The sequence below is a fragment of the Falco peregrinus genome, chromosome Z (assembly GCF_023634155.1).
Source record: "Falco peregrinus isolate bFalPer1 chromosome Z, bFalPer1.pri, whole genome shotgun sequence".
Lineage (NCBI taxonomy): Eukaryota > Metazoa > Chordata > Aves > Falconiformes > Falconidae > Falco > Falco peregrinus.
In genome coordinates, this window is record NC_073739.1 from 27,311,304 (window position 1) to 27,319,918 (window position 8,615).

At 40.2% G+C, this 8,615-nt stretch overlaps 1 long non-coding RNA gene across 1 annotated transcript; it reads right to left on the bottom strand.

The window, feature by feature from the left end:
• Window positions 1–944: 944 nt before the first annotated feature.
• LOC114013010 (uncharacterized) lies at window positions 945–8,247 on the bottom strand. The gene is made up of 2 exons (XR_003555836.2): window positions 2,224–8,247; window positions 945–1,586 (listed from the first exon to the last, which is right to left on the bottom strand). It is a non-coding gene; the product is annotated as an uncharacterized LOC114013010 (long non-coding RNA).
• Between the last annotated feature and the right edge of the window lie 368 nt (window positions 8,248–8,615).

Below are 8,615 nucleotides of genomic sequence, written 5' to 3' on the forward strand. Positions count from 1 at the left end.
GTTTATTTGCTCATTTCTTTGGGTGCCAAACTGGCATTCTTACAAAAGCAGTGAACCCAGAAATTCCAGCTCAGAGATGTGCAGCTTGATAAACAGAATTGCAAGGGGAGAGCTTTTCTTCTCCTGCCCCTTTGCAGCTTCAGCCTAATTGCTGTATCGATGGAAGAACAAAGACTCACCAGAAATATTCATGCATATCCATAGTCTGCAGCTGCTTGCTCTTAACATTTTGTAAATGGCACTGCAATGAAAAATAAAGCTCTTGCATTGCAGGAGGTAAGATTGCAGTGTAAAATAAGGAGGGTATTGCGGCTGGTCACCGAAGGAGAGTATTCAGCAGTGACAAGTGATGTAGTGTAATTAGCGAACGTCAGAGGAAAAGCCATTTTAAAGCATTTCACATCAGGAAGGGCCTGTTGGAGATGCTGTAACTTTTTATACATGCTAGTGCTCACCTCCACAAATCATAAAAGGTGTCTTAAAACACTAAAGGGGCTCTCAAACTTACAGGCTGACAGGAGGAGTAATTTCTTTCCTAAACTGATTTATTGTTGTTATTCACGGCCAACGGAATTTATACCAATTTAAGCATTTAAGATTCGAAAGCTTTCAAAAATCTTTCCTGCTAAGCAGATTTAGAGTGGGAGAACACAGTGTGATTTTTACTTACCAGCTGTGAAACAATCTTACTAAAGGTCCATGACTCCAGGGTTGTTTTTTTTTCAGGGACTTTATTCACAATAGTGTTCATACAGTACCTATTCCCATGATATTCACCAAAGTCGTACTTTTTGTCTGCACTAGCAGCTGGGATACTTTTTTTTTGTTTTAACTGTGCAAAGAGACCCACTACTTTTGCTGGTTCTTTTCCCTCCACATGAGTTTCCTTCCTATTACTTACTTTTTCTCAAGCAAGGGAAAATTAGAAAGCATTAAGCACTAAATCACACTTTAAAATCATTTATTCCTATACAAATAAAAGCACTCATGAACTTCTCCACAGGATTTTTTTCCCAGAGGTTTTAACCAGCAGCAATGTAATATTTTTCTCTCAAGCATACAACGATTCACCTCAGAGGTGAAAAGGCTTTCAAGTCAAATGTGGGGCATGTACAATGAATGCCAGAGAGCATGTGGTTCATGAAAATTCTTATGCATTAGTAATGTAAATGCATTCAGACTGTAGGACAGGAACAAATAACTTCATACAGCAAAAGCAGCTAAACTGAGCTATACACTAAAAACAAAAAGCATGATGGTTTCCACAAACTGGACAGTTCTAGGGTGCCAAGGGGATTATATACTGTCTGAACACATATTGTGTACTGAGAACAGAACCTCACCCACAGCTTTGAGAGTGAAATCTAAAGACAGGCTTTATCACAATGAAGGCAAATAACAATAGCTTCAAGGAGTACAAAGGATTTGCTAGGGGGTATGCAAAGAAGCAAAGGTATCTTGCAGATGTAGTAAGAAGTCTTTCAACCAGTCCACTTCAAGTTTTCAGCCTTCTGGTCCCAGCAGCACCTCCACCACCTCTTCCCTTTGGTGTCTATGGGAACAACAAACTGCTCTGGCCCTGTGCACTGAAAAAGCAAGCAAGAAAGTGTGAGAAGGAAGCAATTGCTAGTGGACTTTATGTAACCATTTCATTAGAGCCAGGCTTAGGACCAATACATTCCTCCCTGATCTCTTTTTAATCAAATAGCCACTGGTGACAGTGAAAGGAGTGCTGTACATACATGTGCGGCAGCTGCTGTGCAGGCCAACTGACTGAACTGTCAGAATTAAATGCATGAAGTATTGACAGGAGCAATAATAGCTTTGCATCCTTGATGGATCAAGAGCAGAAAAGGCACCATGACACTGCTACAGCCTTCAGTAACATGCGTATGATTCACAAACCCAGATTAATGTGTTTTGTGCCACATGTTGCCTCAGCATACAACAAATATCTAGAGGACAGACACCCAAGCAAACCAAGTAAACAAGACTACAGGTGAGGCCAATAAACCATAACAGCTCCTTTGAGGAAATTAATTTTAAAGGGTTTTGGTGATTGTTATATATGTTGGCGATAATAACTGGTCAGGGCCAGAGCCAATTGAGCCAAATTAGTTTATTAAAGCAAGCGGCAACAAGCAAAACAGCGCTGGGCAGCCGGGGAGTCTCCTGCTCCACCAACGGCGCACACCCAGTTCCCGAGAGTCACTGGTTTTATACCCTTCGTCTTCCTGTATACGTGTCTCCTTTAGCGGTGTACTCTGCGTCTGCGCCGCTCCTTGCTAGGTTGCTAGGGGGTCGTTCATTGTCTTCTTCAGCCTCCTGGTGGTCGTGGGGATGAAGGCTCCTTGTCTTCCTCACGTCACAAATTCCTCGCCTCGTACTTCTGTACTCCCTTTTTCCTTGCTTCCTTGACCCCCACACAATGTTATCTTGCTTTACCACATTTGGTTAGTTGAGCGCTTGCGGTTAATCTTACACAATGTAGCAATATAGTTAGCCTTGCAGTTAGCCTTACATAGTTTATGTGGCAACCTCCTTCTCCATTGTCTTTTAACTGAAATTGATGAACAAACAGTTTACTATCTATCACAGTGATGATTATGACACATGGCAGATACAGGACCTATCCAGGGCAAAGAGTCTCTGTAAAAGGAAGTTCCAGCCAGAGAATACAGGGACACAAAGATGGGCAGAAAAATGTAAGGAATATCAGGAGCAGAAACAGACCAGGGAAAAGAAGCAAAACAAAAGTAAATGGAGAGTTTGTGGGGTAGGAAACACAGTACAAGTGAAACGACACCAGTAAAGACATACAAGAAAGTGGTGGGGTAGGCCAAGGCTCAGAATGTCAGTCCTTCAGCAAAGCTGCTGCTTCACGGTGGACTGAGGAAGCAAGGCTGACAGGAATCCAAAGTGAGCAAATGACTATTGCATTCACAGAGAGGGCATCTTTAAATATTTCAGGCAGTGATGGGGAGGGGAAAATTCTCTTTTGACAAATTCTCCTTGCTTGAGACGCAGCATTGCCTTTGTGTAACAGTGGATACTGCTAAAAACTGAAGAAACTGGTAACCTAGAAAGCCTCTTTAGACCTGCCTCTGTACAGCAGCTCTGGGAAAATAGCCATTAAAACTGTAACCTATTTAACTTAAATAGGTTAGCTCACTTAAATAGTGTCTCACAGGATAAATGTTTGAACTCTTACTTCAGCTTCTAGATGACCTTGAAGTGTCAGTGTGAATACATGAAGATGACAGCCGGCAGGCTACATGCTGCAGTACAAACAGCTTGTTGCAGCAAGCCATTGTCAGTAAGCCTGGTAAAAGCATATGATCCGCTCTACAGAGCAGCGCTACTGCCAGTCATTCGTATCTTTCAGTCACGGCTGTGTACACCGTTTGCCTTCATTGCCAGCAGTGATCATCAGGAGACACTTTTAACTGTGATTCCTCAAATCTACAGATTATCTCTGGTGCTACTTCATTCCCTTGAAGTTTCTTTCAAACCAAAGAGTTTGTGTTGAGTGACCTTCTCCTTGAGGGTGAAACACAAGATTAATCCCTTTTAAACAAGCAAACAGAAAGGGGTGTAAAATGTTAAAGGGCTTCTACGTCTATCATGTCACCGGAAAGCTTTTCTTGTCCCCTGTAGAATTTTCTACTGAATGCATTTCAACTAAGAGCCAATGCAGTTGCAGTACCTATTGCTATATCTGCATACCTATATAGGTATCTACCTACACAGATACCTATTCTTAAAGGCAGGAGGAAACAGTAGATCTGAGCTTCACCTTGTAGCCAAAACCAAGCTAGCGAAATTCAACAAGAAAGCCATGCTGTGCGCTCTAGTGATTGGCAACATTTCACTTCCCATCTTGTAACATGAAAAACTGGACTGCAATGAGGGAACGCTCCTTAGTCAAACTTCATCAGAAGAAATCTGCTCTAAAATCCCAAATGTCAAAGCACAGAGAACTTTGATGGTGGCTTGCAGGGGTAACATCAGAGGCAGAAGGTGAAACTAAAACTAGGCCAAACCCACCTATTCTTCATGTACAATTCAGCATGCAGACAGCATTCCCTAGCTGCTGAACGTTTCTTGAGCTTCACGATTCACATGGCTGGCCTCATACTACAGGGCTGCGCTGTTCCTGTGTGCTTTCCAGCAGAAAGCCTGAGTGCAGATTTCATGTGCCAGTCTGGCAGTCAGAAAAAAGAATTATGGGAACCATTGGAAAAAAATCTCTGTAATTGCAGCCCAAACATGCACGGCAATGAGCCTCTTCCACAGTGCATTGAAATTATTCCTGTTTTCCATGCCCTTTTGAAAGGTCACCCTCCTTCCCTGCAAATTTAACGAGTTATAACTAGCATATCTGAAGTGTCTCACCTTAGATTTGGATTTATAGCCATTAGCAGAGATATGACAGACTAAAGATTTTCCCCTGTCAGTATTCTTCTAAAAGGAAATCCAAAATTTCATTTCCACTGAAAGAAGGGATAACATAATCTAGTGTAAGGCAGTATGCTTTGTATATGTGACCCAGAAATATGTCATAGATTTTAATGGTCTTCAAATCAGACATAATATATACTGACTTTGATACAATTTTGATACATTCTGATTAAAAGTTTCAGACAGTATTTCCCTTCCAATTTTGCTTTCCTTTCCATGCACACACCATTTAAGTAAGTTTATCTTAATTATGTTTGTTGTTTGGGGTTTTTTTATACAGTTAAGGCAAGCAGCCTGGAAGGAAACAAAATTAAGACTGGGAGAAACTAAACTACTCTTGTTTCAAAAAAGATCTTCAATTTACATAGCTCCTTAGCACACCAAAATCCATTTGTGCAAAAGCATCATCAGTGATAACAGCAGAGGTCTGGAAGGAGTAGTGTTTGTTCATTAACAGCTCCTGCAGAATTATAGGACAATACATAACAGAATGTTTTCTTCGGGGATCTATGAGCTGATGGCCAATACTTTGCTCATATTCATGTTCTTGCCAAACAAGCAATGGCTATTTTAAAGATATCTGTGGAAGCCACTCAAAGCCAGGTTTTCAGGAGTGCTGAATATCCACCCCAGAAGTAATCAACAAGACCTGCAGGCACTTGGCCTATAAAAAACAGAGCTATAAATTTCAGTAGATTTTCTCACTATGCTGTTAAAACAAAGTAAAATAGATCCCAATTTCTACCTACATTGTCAGTGACTTTTTACTGTTACGTGTTATTTTCAGTCTTAGCATAACATATCTGTTTTCCAAAAAGCTAAATTTACTGCTGTTAACATAGAGTATATATATGCATATAGTATGTTTATGTATCTATTGGACATATACAAAAAATCATGAAAAAGAATCATAAATGTTAGCAGCCCTCACTGGAGTACAGATACAATTCAAGAAAAGCTTAATCGTCACGTATGCAAAGCTTTATTTATTCTCAGAGAATATAGGAAACTGATAATGAACTAAACATAGATCCTGACCAAAGCTAAACTGGCTGTTTTCAAATTACAGCAGTTCTTCCTGCGGGTATGAATCCTGAATAGTGACTGAGATATGCTACTGACTGTCAGTATAGCCTGTTTGTCAGAGCACCTGCAGCTGTGAGATGTTGTTCTGTATGAAGAGATATCAGTTAAAATGTCATGAACAGCTTCATTCAAATGCTGCCTCATTCATGACTGAGGGATCAGAGATATTAAAATGCAATGCAAGTTCCTCACAAACATTGCCAAGCCTTAGTGCACTAGATGGGTATCAGCTGTCTGTGTAGACCATAAGCAGCAGAACTGAAGCCAAGGCTTCGAAGGTGGAACAAGATGTTAAATTCAGTGGTAAATCTTCCTTATGTTTTCAACCAACAAGAAAAGACCTCAGTTAGAAAGACAACAATTCTGCACCTAGTAGCACCTGACACTTACCTACCTGTCATGTACTTTGAGACCAAATTTATGCATTGCAGATCAGATAAAGCCTTCCATTCCTCTCTGCAGAACTTCTATTTTGTCCTTTGTTTTCTGCTTATTGTTATGATTAAAGCAGGAAAAATCCTGGTACATGCAAGAGCATATGTTTGTGTGAAATCTATCTAATTAATAGCTTGAATAGCTGTAGGCAGAGTTGATGAGCACTAGCAGAATAAATAGGAATTAAATCTGGGGATGAAGGAATCCTGTTCTGGGGAAATGTTTAACCCCAGCCAGCAACTCAGCACCACACAGCCGCTCGCTGACTCCCCCATCACCCAGAAGGATGGAGAGGAGAATCGGAAAGGAATGTAAAACTCAAGGGTTCAGATAAGAATAATTTAATTATTGAAATAATATAAAACCACAATAACAACAACAACAACAATAATAATAACAACAACAGCTATAATGAAAAGGAGGGAGAAGGGGTGAGGAATTAAATCCAAAAGGAAGAGAAAATACAAAACAAGTGATGCACAGTACAATTGCGCACCACTGGCTGACCAATGCAGAGCCAGTCTCTGCGCAGTGACCCACAGGCCCCGGCCACCTTCCCCCAGTTTGTATACTCGGTGTGATGTTCTACGGTATGGAATATCCCTTTGGGCAGCCTGGGCCAGCTGTCCCGGCTGTGTCCCCTCCCAGCTCCCCGTGCCCCCCCAGCCCTCTCGCTGGCCGGGCCTGAGACACTGAGAAGTCCCTGACTGAGGATAGACACCACCCGGGCACAGCCAAACCCACCCGTGTGCTGTCAGCATTGCTCGCACAGCACAGCCACAGCACAGCTGCACCTGCTATGCTATGGAGAAGAAGGTTAACTCTGTCCCAGCTGGAACCAGGACAGGAAATCAGTGTTTTCTACAGATACACCTTTAGGCTTTGTAGCTATTAATTGTGGAATGTATTTAAAATAGATCATTCACAATGTGCTCACACTTAATTCTTATAAACTTCATGAAAACATTGAATTCAGGAGACTGGACAGGTTATAAGTATCCTTTCTGTGCAGGCTACTGTTGTGTATTAGACACAGATAGACAGTAAGCTTTGCCAAATCATTCACCATTACCAGCTCTACTAAGATCAAAGTGAAGTGAAATCAGTTTTTCATGAATGTTGTTCTTTTCCTTCATGGCTGCTGTTGATAGTGCTCATGGAAAGATGCATGAAGAGACAGGCTGAAAAATTCTAGCCCCAAAGGACTAACTTCTCTAGAATAAGCTGTTTTGAAATGCACTGTGACTTTTCTTGAAGACAGGTGGAAAAGAAAGAGATTATCATAGCATGTTGCTAGCCCATCCCAGCAACAAACTAAACTAGTTACTGCTCAGCTGTACTGGTCAACATGCAAGGAATGGAGCCAGAGTCTTTATGTTGTCAAACCATTGACTGTAGAGGTCACGGTATGCCTGGCAACCTACAAAGACAAATTAAGACAACTTCTCTACCCCATTACTTTGGCAACATAGAGCATACTTACACAAAGACTGTGTAACAAAATAGGAGTTTCACCCAGAGAATGTGACTTTTTCCTGATGAACAGTATTTTTTTTCTAATTCCTTTATCTCACTGGTCTGAACGCAGTCTGTTATAGGCAAATTAAGAAAAATCCTTTGTGATTTTAATTTCCATCTTTTAGAAACGTACTTTTCAGAACACAAAATATTTTCCAAGTCCAAATTCTTGTGTCTTATGTCTTTCTCTGTTGATTTATAGATTTCCCATTACAATTGGCCGCCAAGCATCTCATGTTGCATTCTGAGATAGGGGAAGAATACTGTACAAGTATTTTAGGAAACACTCTGTATTGAGTAACAGATTTTTAGGTATTATGGAGAATATATTAAAATAAAAATCACAACTGCAGTACTCAGTTCTCTAGGAGAAGTCACATCTGCAAATAAGTTCTCAGCCACAGAAACAAAAAATTCTTTACAAATGCCAGTAGTTAACTCTATGTTATTTACAACTAGATTTAGGTTAAATTCTGCAGTGAAACGATGTATAAAACTGCTAAAGCTAAATGGACAATAATTTATTATTTAATGGCAAATCTCCCCACACTAACATCAAGAGTAGCAGTCAAATAAAAAACTCTAAAATGTCAAGGAACATAATAGAAAAGGAAAACTTCCAGTGAAAGAGAAGAAAACAACTCCCAGGGTAAGGAAACCTCTTTCTTCATTTGACCTTTAATTCTAAGGGTTCAATACTGAAGAACGTTAGTTTAATCGATAATCCTCATTCCTCTTAATCATAAAACAAAGAAACCAACCCAAAATCAAGACATTGGATAGAGATGTAACAAGAAGAAAAGAGAAGACTTCTTAAAGAAAAAAACTGCCTGGACTGTTGAGAACTAAATGAGAGCCCTGTAGGCTAGCTTAATCAACTGAGCAACTGAGGATGACTTTTGTCTTAAATTATAACTACATTTCAGTTCTGTAAATAAAGAATTTAACCTTTCTTGCTTTTTATCAGAAGAAACTTGTTGACATCTTAAGCTAGTATTTAGAGTAGATTTAAGGGACTCTAAGAGGCACCAACACAATTTTTAAATTATAAGAACTGCTGTTACAGAAAAACATTGTGAGGAAAAGGGGACAACTCCCATTAATGATCATCATGG